The sequence below is a fragment of the Phyllobates terribilis genome, unplaced genomic scaffold (assembly GCF_046119375.1).
Source record: "Phyllobates terribilis strain yellow unplaced genomic scaffold, ASM4611937v1 Scaffold_4__5_contigs__length_816908805, whole genome shotgun sequence".
Lineage (NCBI taxonomy): Eukaryota > Metazoa > Chordata > Amphibia > Anura > Dendrobatidae > Phyllobates > Phyllobates terribilis.
This window is the reverse complement of record NW_027362764.1, coordinates 652,387,413-652,402,091: the sequence shown is the minus strand read 5'-3', so window position 1 is coordinate 652,402,091 and position 14,679 is coordinate 652,387,413. Positions and strand designations below refer to the sequence as shown.

The window sequence follows — 14,679 nt, the reverse complement described above, 5'->3', positions numbered from 1 at the left end:
AGTAAAAACAAGCATTTTTCCAATTTACTGTTCATTAAAATTTGCAGCTGATATTAAGATATTAACACCTCTCTTTATTTAAAGTGAACCTGACAGCTGATACATTCTGCGCGATCCACTGGGCAGCAAATATCAGGCTCTGGATGTATGATTTCAGCCAGGTATGTTTTACTATGAAATACTGCCGTGTTTCATAGAATAACTTTTAAAAACCTCAGGGAACCAAGCTAAACTGTTAAGTAGTCGAAAAGGTGGGACCCTGGCTGCTTCTCCCCAATCGTTCCCTTTGAGTGACAGGCCTCTCCCCGTGAGTGTGTATAAGGAGAGACCAGAGAGTCAATGGTAGCGGGTGGGGAGAAGCCCCCAGGGACCCTCCTGTCTGACCAGTCTCCAGTGTGGCTTTATCCCTGGTGGCTTTTAAAGTATGTTTTTCCCTGAAACACCGCAGTGTTTCATAATTGAACATACATGGCTGAAATCAGTCATTGCCTGATACATGCTGCCTGTGGATCCCTTTTTAAGCTCGTTGTGTAGGAGATTAACCACCACTGCTTTCTAGCAACAGTGGCCAAACTTTTCTTTTGAGGTTATAAGCGCTATTTTGACGCTGACCTGGTGCGCACTGTTGCCTCCTAATTCTGTCCAGCTACAGTGCTTGCAAGGTGGTTGGCAGTGTTGGTCGGTCACTAAGGCAATCAATAAGTGTTACTATCTCAATAACCGCTAAAAATTGTAATGATCAGTAAATTGCAAAGGTTCTTGGGTATTGTGTAATGTTTATATAGAATGATCTATAAAAATGGAAATAACCCTTTAAAGAGGGAAATTCTGAGAATTTATTTATTTTTTTTCCTGCTTAGTGGTTTTGCAAAGCCTATATCTAGCCCCTCTCCCATATCCCAAGTTCTTGTCTACTATCTGCAGTATATATAAAATGAGGATTTTGTTAAACAGGGAGCAGGAGATGAGATTTTAGAGATTAAATGTAATCTAAATATATATCATAGTGATAAGGGGCTCTAGATCTTTTATCTTATGTGACTGTTTTTAATTCTTTACATGCCAGACGGTGATTGTAATAAATTCTCTGTTCTGTACGTTGTTCCACATGTCTCTCCTCTGCACCAGGACATTCACTAGCTCGATTACATAAACTGTTTACTCAAAATTTGATCTTTTTTATCCTTTGGCCTTAAATTATTGCATTTATTGAAAAATTGGTTATTTATTCCTTTACCAGAATGACTGACTGCTTGGTATTATAGGAGTTATCCAGCTTTAAACATTTACCACCTATTTACTGTAACAGTAATGTTAAATTGGTGGAGGACGACTGCTGAGATGTCATTAAATTCTCTAGTACAGTGTTCCCCAACTCTGGTCCTCAAGAGCCACCAACAGGTCATGTCTTCAGGATTTCCTTAGTATTGCCCAGGTGGTGGAATTCTTCCCTGTGCAGGTTATTCAATACGAAGGAATTCCTGAAAACATGACCTGTTGGTGGCTCTTGAGGACCAGAGTTGGAGAACACGGCTCTAGTACAACCATGAGTAGGAGGATCCTGAATGGAGCAGCCACTTAAATGCTTGACCGCCATGCTATTTCAACTACAAGTAGGCGTACGCTTGGGAGGAGGTGGACTGGGGTACACAGTTTTTCTGTTTTTGTATGGTGCTCTAGTTGGATTCCTACCAATCTAACAGTTATAACATTTTATACCAAGGTTTTAGACAAGAATACACTTTAAAGTCCATGTCGCATACCGTAATTTAGTGAAAAGTAGGAGTACAACATTTAGGCCACTTTCAGCATTTGTTCCACTCCTGGTTTGGCTTACAATTACTGATGTCAAACACTGACCAATCAGAGGAAAAGTATCATAGAAACACGTCACCACTTTTGTATTTTTCACCCACTCCTGGTTTTTGCTTACAAATACTGAGGTAAAATACTGACCAAATACTGATGGTGTGACTGTGGCCTAAGTGTCAAGATGTTTAAAGGCTCACTCAGATGCTATCCTTGTGCTGTTTGTTTTTCATGAGCTATTTGATGGGTAAAAACTGATTAAAACTCGGACCCTTTTTTGTGTAAGAGAAAAATCACTGATGTCTCAATAAGGTCTTAGAAAAAGATGTCCTTTTTTCTGATCATAAATTTGATAATTTATTGTGACTTTTGTGTCCACCTAAACCGAACATAAAAGGCATTGTTTATTTCATAAAAGAACATCAACAACCTATAAAATACCTATAAAATTCTGCTGAGGGAACATCAAGACTTAATTATTATTATCTCGTAAACATTATTGAGAGAACACTGGGGTCTTCAGTATAATAATTTTCAAGTTGTGTTACAACAGTACAGTTCTTACCCAGCAACCTCAATTTGCTTTTCTTTATTATAAACATATTTATAAAAAAAAATATATATATATATATATATATATATATATATATATATACACACAGTTATATGAAAAAGTTTGGGCACCCCTATTAATCTTAAGCTTAATGTTTTATAAAAATTGGTGTTTTTGCAACAGCTATTTCAGTTTGATATATGTAATAACTGTTGGACAACTGGAATTGTTTTGTAAAGAGGAATGGTCAAAAATACCTTCATCCAAGATCCAGGAAATCATTAAAAGCTACAGGAAGCCACTAGAGGCTGTTATTTTTGCAAAAGGAGGATCTACTAAATATTAATGTCACTTTTCTGGTGAGGTGCCCATACTTAAGCACCTGTCAAATTTTGTTTGAATGCAGATTGCACATTTTCTGTTAGTACAATAAACCTCATTTCAAGGCAGAAACATTACTGTGTCCAACAGTTATTACATATATCAAACTGAAATAGCTGTTGCAAAAACACCAATTTTTATAAAACATTAAGCTTAAGATTAATAGGGGTGCCCAAACTTTTTCATATAACTGTATATATATATATTATATTATAATATATATATATATATATATATATATATATTATATTATATTATAATATATATATTATATTATATTATATTATATTATATTATATTATATTATATTATATTATATTATATTATATTATATTATATTATATTATATTATATTATATTATATTTATATATATATATATATATTATATTAAATCTGCAGCTCACTTGTTAGTTTTTGCTGTATGGATAGATTGCATATAAAGAGGTAGAACTAAGCGATTTAAAGAGAACCTGTCACTTGTTAAAAAAGTTGCATTAAATACCTTGTAAAAATCCCAGAGCTCCCCTGATGCTGCTATTTTCCGTTTTGCGCTGTGTACCTCCATTACAAAGATATTCACATTTGCTTTTTTTGGAGAGCAGTATGTGAAAACTCTGCTTGGAGTGCAATTGGTTTTTGTACTTTTGTACTTTTTTGAGTGTTTTCTGGGGTCTTTAATCCTTCCTCACTCTTAGCCACCTGCTGCTTTAGAGGCCTTGGGCTGGCAAGGCACCTTTAAATGTGTCACTGTGAAGACCCAGCTGCATCACAGTTTCGTAGATGCAACTTCACATCAAACTGTGCGTAGCCATGTCTATTAGATTGACCTCATGCAGCATGCCTTGCGCTTCCTCTACCCGCCAGAGAGGAACTCCAAGCATCAGAACCAGCTAGGAGACAAGCCACACAGGAGGAGGTGAGAGCTCTGTGGCTGGCTGCCTGCCCCAATCCGGGGACGTAAAAGCATCCCGTATGTATGTACAGTGGGGAAAGAAGTATTTAGTCAGCCACCAATTGTGCAAGTTCTCCCACTTAAAAAGATGAGAGAGGCCTGTAATTGACATCATAGGTAGACCTCAACTATGAGAGACAAAATGAGAAAACAAATCCTGAAAATCACATTGTCTGATTTGGAAAGAAATTTTTTTCACATTTTGGTGGAAAATAAGTATTTGGTCAATTACAAACCAGCAAGATTTCTGTCTCTCACAGACCTGTAGCCTCTTCTTTAAGAGGCTCCTCTGTCCTCCTCTCATTACCTGTAGTACTAGCACCTGTTTGAACTTATCAGTATAAAGAACACCTGTCCGCAACCTCAAATAGTCAAACCACAAACTCCACTATGGTGAAGACCAAAGAGCTGTCGAAGGACACCTGAAACATAATTGTAGCCCTGTACCAGGCTGGGAAGACTGAATCTGCAATATGCAAGCAGCTTGGTGTGAAGACATCAACTGTGGGAGCAATAATTAGAAAATGTAAGACATACAAGACCACTGATAATCTCCCTCGATCTGGGGCTCCACACAAGATCTCACCCCGTGGGGTCAAAATGATCTCAAGAACGGTGAGCAAAAATCCCAGAACCACATTGGGGGACCTAGTGAATAACCTGCAGAGAACCGCCAGGGACTCAGGTCCTGCAGTGCCAGACGTGTCTCCCTGCTTAAGCCATTACATGTCCGGGCCCGTCTGAAGTTTGCTAGAGAGCATTTGGATGATCCACAAGAGTATTGGGAGAATGTCATATGTGAGGAAATGTAGCTCTTCCTCGATGTGTGCAAAGGTGATTATCTCCAGCTTCTTCCTCCTCCATATTTGTTTTAGGCTGCGTGCCCACGTAGCGTATTTCAAGCGTATATGCTGCGGAATTTCCGCAGCGTAAACGCTTGAAAAACGCATGTATATCCGCACCCCATGGTCCCCAATGGCATTCCGCAATGTCAATGCCCATGCTGCGGATTTTTCCGCAGCGTATATGCTGCGGTCAAAAATCCGCAGCATGTTCATTAATTTTGCGGAAGCGCAGCGGAATCAATGTGCGGATGGTACCCAAGTCTGGATGAGAGGAGACTCTCATCCAGACCTGGGTACCAAAGAACCTGTAAAAAAAAGAATAAAATAAAGTTTATACTTATCTTCTGATGTTTTCCCTCCGTCGCGCTGTTGTCTGAAGGACCTGCCACGTCATTGAGTCATGTGACCCACCACATGACTCAATGACGTCACCGCAGGTCCTGCAAACAACAGCGTGAGCCGCTCAAGCCTCCGGACGGGGCAGAGAATGAATCAGAAGGTGAGTATAAAGTTTATTTTTTTATTTTTTACCATTCTGAACAAGTTGTCAAGCACTTTTCCAAGTGATGCTTGGAGAAGTGCTTGATAACCCGCATGCGGAAATGCATGCAGACACGCCTCACAAACGCTTCTACCTGGCGGGAAAACCGCATGTAATATCCGCATGCGATTTTCCCGCCAGGGAGAAGCGTAAAAAATATGCTTCAGGTCCGCAACGTGGGCACATAGCCTTACAGTTAAGCGTAGTCCGTCTCTGTGCACTGCTATAAAGCTGTTAGACTCGCGTAGGAGGAGGATGAAGCTGGAGATCTCCTCACTGAGCACAACGTGTGGTAAAACATATTTCTTCACATATGCTCCCGGCCGCTGACTGGATATGTATGATACAGCTCTTGTCATTGAGGCACAGGTCTCAGGAGCTGTATGTCTTCAGTCTGCAGCCTGTACTCACATATGACTAGGATAGGTTGCAGTTTGAATTATACCAGAGACTGTTTTATCTCATTCTTGGAGAACCCCTTTAAGGAATTCCATTTATCTTTCCAGTTTTAGACGTTGTGCATCCTGATGTAACTATGCATCAGTCAGGGTGCAGATGTATAGAGCTGGTCCTGCCCATACCCAGCAGAAGCCGGATGTCATACATAGCCGGCATCTGCCTGTAACAACAATGATCAGAGCTGGTCTCAATCACTGCTCTGAAATTATTTTAGTGTTATTTCACTCACTTTGCGACAGGCACACATTTTTTATATTATCAGTGTAAATGATTGTTTATTTAGATTTGTTCGTTTTTCGTTCTACAATGATAGTAGTGATATTTTTGTTCTGACTGCACATTATCCCTTTTAAAATGTTGTCTGGGATATTTGTAGATTTGTGGAATCCTAATATTGTGTAATGTACTGTTAGGACTCCGCTGTATTCACACTCTATCCACTCCTCACATGACTGTCTCATATGCATTTTGCAGAGATGATCATCATATGCCAACCACTTTCTCTTCTGCTTCTCTGCATAGTTTCACTTGAATAAAGCAGAAGGGTAAGAGGTTGGCACATGATCAGCTCTGAAAATTGCATATGGAAAGGTCATGTGAGAAGCCCGGAGAGTGTGAAAACAGCTGAATCCTAACACCACACCAGATTTATTATATATTTTTAAAAAATTTTGAGTTTCCAAAAATGTATAATATATATTGTATGTATATACATCTGTGTGTGTTAATAAAATGCAGTGCAAAAGGGCCTCACTATGTAACTTTTGTAGAGTGATCATAGTTTTTGCCCATGCAACATCCTGTTTGATAAACTAAGCAACACTGAGGATAACATGCAATTTCCAAGCCACGTACTTATTTTCCAACATCTAGTTCTGTTCCCCTGTCTTTATAGTAAGCTCATTTCTATTCCTGTACATTTTAATATTGGTTCTGTTTCAGTATGTATGTAGTAAGTTTTGTTCTGTTCCTATACCTATGTGGTAAGCTCTGTTTTATGCCTGTCTTTCTACGAAGCTCAGTTCTGATCCCATATTTATGTAGTAAGCTTGGTTCTGTTCCACTAGCTATGTAACTTCAGTTCCTCTCCCACCTTGGATGGTCCTGTTCTAGTATCTATGTAGATAACTCAGTTCTGTTCCAGTATCTATGGAGTAAGCTTGATTCCACTCCCTTATCTACGCAGTAAGGTTGGTTTTGTTACCCTATCTAGTAAGCTAAATTATGTTCTTTATCTATGCAGTAAGCTCAGTACTATTACCACATCTATGTATTAAACATTATTTCTGTTTCCATATGTATGTAGTAAGCTTGGGTCTACTACTGTATCTATGTAATAAGCTTAATTCTGTTCCCATATCTATGTAGTAATCTGTGCTGTTCCTGTATCTATAGTCTGTAGTATGCTCCAATCTGTTACTATCTCTATGTACCAGCCACCGTTATTTTTAAAGCCTGTTATTTCTGTGGTTTTATTGCATTGCCCAGTGATAAGGAAGCTAATGATGAGCTGCTGCAACTTCTGGGCCAGTGCTTTGTGATTGCTTCCCAGGCTAAAATTTGCCATCCAGACTATGGTAGGATGACATAAGTAACCATAGTGCAAATAGTGTATTTACTAAAGTTGTCCATCTAACATCAGTATTACAAATTCAAAAAGTTATTATGCTGTAGATTTGGCCTCTTAGTAGGCCCTTTAGATATTCTTCCTTATCTTGCAAATTTTTTAGACATCAGACAGTATTTTATTTTCATGCTGGATTTTTAGTTTTGTAAGTTTCACAGTGTATTGGCGAAGAATCAGCGCTGCACTGCTGAGGTGGGGAATGGTTGATTCAGCTGTATGTTCAGTATTCCTGGGCCTTGCCCAGAACGGAGTTAAAGCTGTGGTTGCATCAGGCCACATGTACTGTCAATGTTTGAGCCCTCACCGGAGCAGCCTGCTGTCATGTGGTGGCCAACACCCACAGCTTGGTGACTTTGTCGACCTTCTATTTTTTTCCCCTCTTTTCTGAATTGTGACCTAATCTATGAATAAAATATAACTGTTTTAGGTTAAAATATTATTGCTTATTGCAACTACTCTGTACATAGTGGGGGAACCTTTTAAATCACATTAAAATGATTGATTTCCCTGGGTTGCCTTCAGCAGAATGATTGATAAAGATTAGCAACAGCTGTAAATCTCTGGTGGCAGTAATCACGGAGAACGCAAAATCTTTTGGCTCCAAACAAACCTATGGAATCCATTTTATTATAGGTGGACAACCATGAAATGTTGGTTGTGATAATAGATAGTTGGATGCCCATCAATCTATGGATGCCCATGGAGTTTATCCCTTTATCCATGTTGGGCCTCCATAAGGCATACACCATAGAGTGGGGAAAATAAGTATTTGATACACTGTTGATTTTTACAAGTAAACAAAATGTGATTTTCTGTTTTTTTTTTTTTATGATTTTTAAATAAATTACATTTTATTGTAAGAAATAAGTATTTGATCACCTACCAACCAACAGGAATTATTGCGCTCACAGACCTGTTGGTTTTCTTTAAGAAACCCTCCTACTCTGCACTCATTACCTGTATTAATTGCACCTATTTGAACTCATTACCTGTATAAAAGACACCTGTCCACACACTCAATCACACTCCAAACTCTCCACCATGGCGAAGGCCAAAGAGCTGTCTAAGGACACCAAAGTCAAAATTGTAGACCTGCACAAGGCTGGAATGGGCTACGGGACAACAGGCAAGCGGCTTGGTGAGAAGGCCGCAACTATTTGCACAATTACTAGAAAGTAGAAGAAACACAAGATGACTGTCAATCTTCCTTGGTCTGGTGCACCATACAAGATCTTGCCTCATGGGGCAAGGATGTGTGGTGGGCCACTGGGGAGACGCCAGATGTTACAGAAAGGCCAGCTGGGGTTTGTAGTCTCATTGGCAGCAGATAATGATGTCATGGTAGCTGACGTGGGTCGCTGGACCCCTCAACACTTCCCTTGTGTCCGCAATAATTTCAAAGGCGGATGGTATAGGACCCCCCGGGGGCACTCCTGTAGCTGTGGTATCTGGGTGCAGGTTTTGGAGTGCCCATGATGTTTGTGCAATCTCAAGCAGCCAGACACACAGGTGAAGTCAAGAGTAGAGAAGTAGGAGGCGGATCAGAGAGCAGTCAGGGTCTCTTCAATTCGTGGCAAGGGATAGGCATCCTTGTGTGTGATGTTCAATTTGTGGTAATCCACGCAGAAATGGATGGAGCCATCTTTTTTTTTTTTTTTTTTTTTTTTTTTTTTTTTTATACAAGGATCAGCGGTGCAGCCCAAGGTCTTAAACTTACACGTATGACATCAGCCTCTTTCATGTCTTGAAGCATTTTCTTGACAAGCTGGTACTTTGCAGGTGGTATGGGACGATGTCGCTCCTTGATAAGAGGATGATCACCTGTGAGGATTTTATGCTGAATCATAGTAGTCTTACCGAAATCCAATGGGTGCTTACTGAATGCTTGATGATAACGTTTGCCAATGTTCAGAACTCCATTGATCCTCTCTACTGGAGTAGTGGCATCTCCCACATTCAACTCAGTTCACCAGGGGTCTGAAGTAACCTTCTTACTGTCTTGGGCAGCTTAGGTAGAATGTTGATTAGCTGTGACTTCACTTGAGATGATGTCTACTGGTGAAAGTTGAGACAACTGCGCTACTGGATAAAATTTGTGAAGGTGTCACTTAAAGTTAATCAGTCGAACTGGCACTCTTCTGTTGGAGACAGTTACAATGCTGTGAGCAGCTTTTACTAATGGTTGTCCTTCTAGCAGGATCGGTATGAGGAGAGCCTGATTATCTTGATTTTCAACACCTGGTCGGGCACAGCACCATGCCATGGTTTCTGAATTAGGCTGTAAAATCACCGGCCGGGTGTCTCTGATGCGGATGCGACAAATTTCACCCTTGCTATTTGCAAACTTCTGCTGGGCAACAAGAACACAGATGGCATGCTGAATTGTTCGCTGATCAGAAGATGTAGCTGTAGGGAGAGAGGCATGCAAGGCAGACAACACTTCTGGAAAACAATTTCTAAGAACATTCATGCCTAGAACCATTACAGAAAAACACTCATCCCCTACATCAGTTACAATGACACCCTGTCTTTGGAGCTTCATGTTCCCAATCCGCATAGTAACCCTGGTAAGGTATGGATTGACTATAATGTTCATCCAGACATCTGGAGGGTTATTTTAAGTCACTTCTGCAAAGTAGTTACCTGTGAGCCGGTGTCGTTGAGAGCTTCCAGAGGGACACCGTTTACCAGGACAGTTATGTGCGGGTAGGGCGAGATGAAGTGAGGTACCCACATGGATGCTCTCTGGACCTTTTCTTCCTCGCGAGGGGCGGTCCTCAGCCTCGGCGGTGGTTCGTTTAACTGATAGCACTGGGCCTTGGTGTGTCCATATCTGTGGCAATGCTGACAGAACAGTCTCTTACGGAGAGCAGCTTTGCCTGGAGGTAGACTTCTGGGTGGAGGCTCAGGAGAGAGAGATATGTCCTGGGCTTGCTCCTTGGAGCGCGAAGAGACTTGTTTGAGTCCTCTGGCAATGTCATCTACACGGGCCTCAAGGGATGCCTTTGAGTCCACAGCAGGAGTCTGCGCAGCTTGCATGGTACCTGGCGATGTCATCTGGAAAGATGGAGGGGCAGCAGGAATAGACCCAGCTAGAGGAGCAAAGGCGACATGGTTTCCCTGTACATATTCATTGCCAAGGACACTGATGGCTAGGGTCTTAAAGTCTGCAAAGGTGAAGCTGGGATGTTGTGCAGCAAGCATGCGGAGTTGACTGAGACAGTTCAGAACCCTCCCCCTCTATGAAGCGGTCTATCAAGATTTTGTCAGAGTTCACCTTTTCATGGGGGTCAACCTGTAGAACAGCGGAGAAAGCCTCTTGGAGGGATAGAGCATAGTCCCCGTAGGGTCTCACCTGGCTGTTGCGAAAAATCTCATCTTGACCTCAGAGATGGATGTAACATCAAAGGCATCCTTCAGTTTCGCAAGGATTTGCTCAGGCGTTTTCTTTGTTGGGGGCCAGGGTCGAACTTCCCTGGAAGTGGCACCCTCAAGCTGACCCAGCAGGATCTGCACTTGCTATTCTTGAGAGAGGGGGTAAAACAGAAGGAGAGCCAGCAACTTGTCATGGAAGTCTCTGAAGGTGTGCTGCTCCCCCATTGTAGCGTGGCAACCAGGGTGCCCCAGGATAAAATGGCACAGAGAACGGCATGTAGCACACGGTGGGCACAGCAGGGCTGCTAGCACCAGCTTGCCTGTTGTCACTGGGTTCACTCATGATGTAGATGAGGTGACTGCTCACGATCGGACAGTCTCTCTGATACAGGCACACAGATGAATCCTGTTCATGACGCCACAAATTGTGGTGGGCCACTGGGGAGGCACCAGATGTTACAGAAGGGCCAGCTGGGATATGTAATCTCACTGGCAGCAGATAATTAGGTCACAGTAGCTGGAGTGGGTCGCTGGACCCCTCAACACTATCCTTGTGTCCACAACAATTTCAAAGGCTTGAGGTAGCACTTGTGGATGGTATAGGACTCCCCCCCCCCCCCCCCACACCCTCCAGGGGCACTCCTGTAGCGGTGGTGTCTGGGTGCAGGTTTTGGAGTGCCCATAATGTTTGTGCAATCTCAAGCAGCCAGACACGTAGGTGAACTTGTAAACATAACAATTTTACTGATGGAGGTAACAGGGTACAGTCTCTCTTACAGGCAAAGTTCACGGTATATTGTGCATATGAAAGTAATGGTTCTCTCCTCATGAGACAAGCGAGGTTACGGCCTCTCCGGGCGGCTGGAGCAGAGTTCTCTTCACTTGCTAGTAGAGGAAATGCTATACGCACTCCAAGAAATATTACACTGATGGAGGGGCCTTCACAGATTGGCTCTCTGTGGAAACACACAAGTGTGAATGTAGTCTTTGGCCCACCATTCCCTCTTGCAGGGGGTAGGTTTAAGCAAAGTGGTGGCAGCCACGTGGATCTGGTTCTGGCTAGAAGCAAAACAGGATGACCAGCTTGCAGGAGAGCACATGTACACTGTTCTCTTTCCTGACTGAAAGAGACTTAACTCTTTTTGTGAAGGAGATTATGTGAGGAAAAATGTCCCCCACAGCATGGACTGGCATTGGAAAACTGTTCTCTGAGAGAATGTGTCCAATCTATTCCTTAGGCAGCTTGAACCGCCCACAACTGGTTTGTACCAGTGCTCAGTCAGTGTGTGCCCTGAGCTGGGAGACTCCTCCCAGCCATTTCTATATCAGCTTGTTGTGAGGAGAATAATCATTTAACTTTCATATACACACATTGGCCAGCAGATGGCAGGAAAGTACAATTTCCTATGCAATGTATTATATCCCCTAACTCAGTACCCACAATGGAACAAAGCTACTGCCACACCACAACTCAACTGTCTAATTTAGCAGCAGTAGAATGGGTACCGGGATGCCACAGATGATTCTGAGAACGATCAGGAATCTGCACAGAATTACACAGCAGGACCTGGTCAATGACCTGAAGAGAGCTGGGACCACAGCCTCAACACACTATGCCTTCATGGATTAAAAACCTGCAGGGCAGGGTCCCCCCTCCTCACGCCAGAACATGGCCAGGTCCATTTGAAGTTTGCCAATAACCTTCTGGATGATCCAGAGGAGTCATGGGAGAAGGTCATGTGGTCAGATGAAACCAAAATAGAACTTTTTGGTATAAACTCCACTCGCTGATTTTGGCAGAAGGATGAGTACTGTCCCAAGTATAGTGGGAGAAACATCATACTTTGGGGGTGCTTTTCTGCAAAGGGGACAGGACTGCACCGTATTGAAGGAAGGATGGATGGGATTGCGTATCGCGAGATTTTGGTCAACAACCTCCTTCCCTTAGTAAGAGCATTGAAGATGGGTCGTGGCTGGGTCTTCCAGCATTACAATGACCTGAAACACACAGCCAGGGCCACTAGGGGGAGTGGCTCCATAAGAAGCATTTCAAGGTCATGAAGTGGCCTAGTCAGTCTCCAGACCTCAACCCAATAGAAAATCTTTGGAGGGAGCTGAAACTCAATGTTGCCCACCGACAGCCCCGAAACCTGAAAGATCTGGAGAAGATCTGTACGGAGGAGTGGGCCAAAATCCCTGCTGCAGTGTGTGCTAACTTGGTTTAGAACTACAAGAAACATCTGACCTCTGTAATTGCAAACAAAGGTTTCTGTACCAAATATTAAATTCTATTTTTCAATTGTAGCGAATACTTATTTCATGCAATAAAATGCAAATTAATGATGTAAAAATCATATTTGATTTTTCTGGTTTTTATGTTGAAATTCTCTCACAGTTGAAGTGTACCTACGATAAAAATTACAGACCTCTACATTCTTTGTAGGTGGGCTAACTTGCAAAATCTGCAGTGTATCAAATACTTAATTTCCACACTGTATACACTTATTGCTCTGTTCACATTGGCATCAAGGCTTCAGTTTTTAAATTTTACAATAAATCATTTAATTTTGAAAACTGGTTTTAATTTTCTAATGAGTTCATCAATTTTTTCTTTTTGCTTGTCAAAAGCAATGTAAACTTGAAAAGAATGTAACTTTGTAAACCGAGCCTAATTCAGAATTTGGATAACACAATATAGGGAAAATATATATTCTTGTACCGTGTTAGCCAGTAGATAGAAAAATATGCCTGATGAAGAGACCTGCGTAGTCTTGAAAGCTTGCAATTTGTTACCATCTTTTCAGTTAGCCATTAAAAGGTATCAACCACTGAAAACACAATAAAGATTGTTACTTCGATTGAATAAAATCACCAAAGATTCATAAAAACAGACAGCTATTTGAAATATCTCCGCACTGCATTGTTATGAGTATTCAAGGCAATATAATTTTTTTTTCAATGCCTCAAGTTCAATGTAATAAAAAATATGCCCTAATACCCTCCCTGTTTCCTCCATAAGTCCTGTTCTGGTGTTGATATGGTCCCTGCTTCCCGGTCCCATCCTTGAGAGATTGGAAACATTCACTCAGCCAGTCACTGGTGAGGTGATTCACCCATGCCAGTTATTGACTGGGTATTTCAGGTGTATTGAGGACCTGACAAAGAACTGCAGATCTCAAAGGACCAATGATCTGGAAGTATCGGTGGGTGGGGGGATACATATAATTTCCTATACTGTAACACTCCTTTTAAAGGGAATCTGTCAGCAGCAGAATTTCATCCTCCAAACTAATATGTTCATATAGGTTTTTCGACAAGACAAGTTAGGCAATGCCATTACATGGCCAGTCCATAGCTCCATTACTGAGAAATCCGCATTTTAATAAATATGCAAGTGCGGCTGAAGAGTTATTGTAGATCTGAAGCCTCTGTCACTCCAGCTCTATTCTCTGCCTAGCGCCACCTCCTCTTGTGCAACTGACAGCCTCTATGTTGTGTGACTTCAGGCAACAGTCAGTCAAGCAGGCAAAGATGACGCTGGGTGGGGAATAGAGCTGGAGTGACAGAGGCTTCAGATCTGCAATAACACTTTAGCCTCATTTGCGCATCAATTCCAGCTCTGATTCCTCAGTAATGGAGGAACAGACTGGCCAGGTAAAGCTACATGAGCATATAAATAGTTGGGTGTGGGGGGGGGATCTTGCTGACAGATGCTTTTTAAGTTGACACTGTTGCATGTAAAAAGTGCATCTTTACTTTATGTTCTCCTAAGTACTGCTGTCATGCAGCCAGCTAAAAACCTATTTATTGATTGACCCATCACACGTAGATCGTCATCACTGATCAACGTTATTATGGAGCAGCAATCCGATATAGAATACTGGAAATAAATTTAAAGGGGTTCTCCATTACTATCCAAGTTAATCTTAATTGGCCTATGGTGGTGGTTGTCACCAGGTCATTTGGCATCAAAATCCAGCAAGGGGATTTCTGATTGGCTGCAGCGGTCACATGTCCATCCCCTTCCCTTGCTGGATATTGTTGTTGTAGGGCACAGTACAGCGTGCGGAGGAGTGTTTCGGTTTTCAGTGTGTTTTATAAAATGATGCTGTTCTGGGTCTAATAAAAATAAACGT

The 14,679-nt window shown here is 41.8% G+C and overlaps 1 protein-coding gene across 4 annotated transcripts in view; it reads left to right on the top strand.

Moving 5' to 3' along the window:
• The window catches only part of STAU2 (staufen double-stranded RNA binding protein 2), a 379,482-nt gene that overhangs the window by 213,250 nt on the left and 151,553 nt on the right, over positions 1–14,679 (top strand). The gene's annotated exons all lie outside the window — the stretch shown is intronic.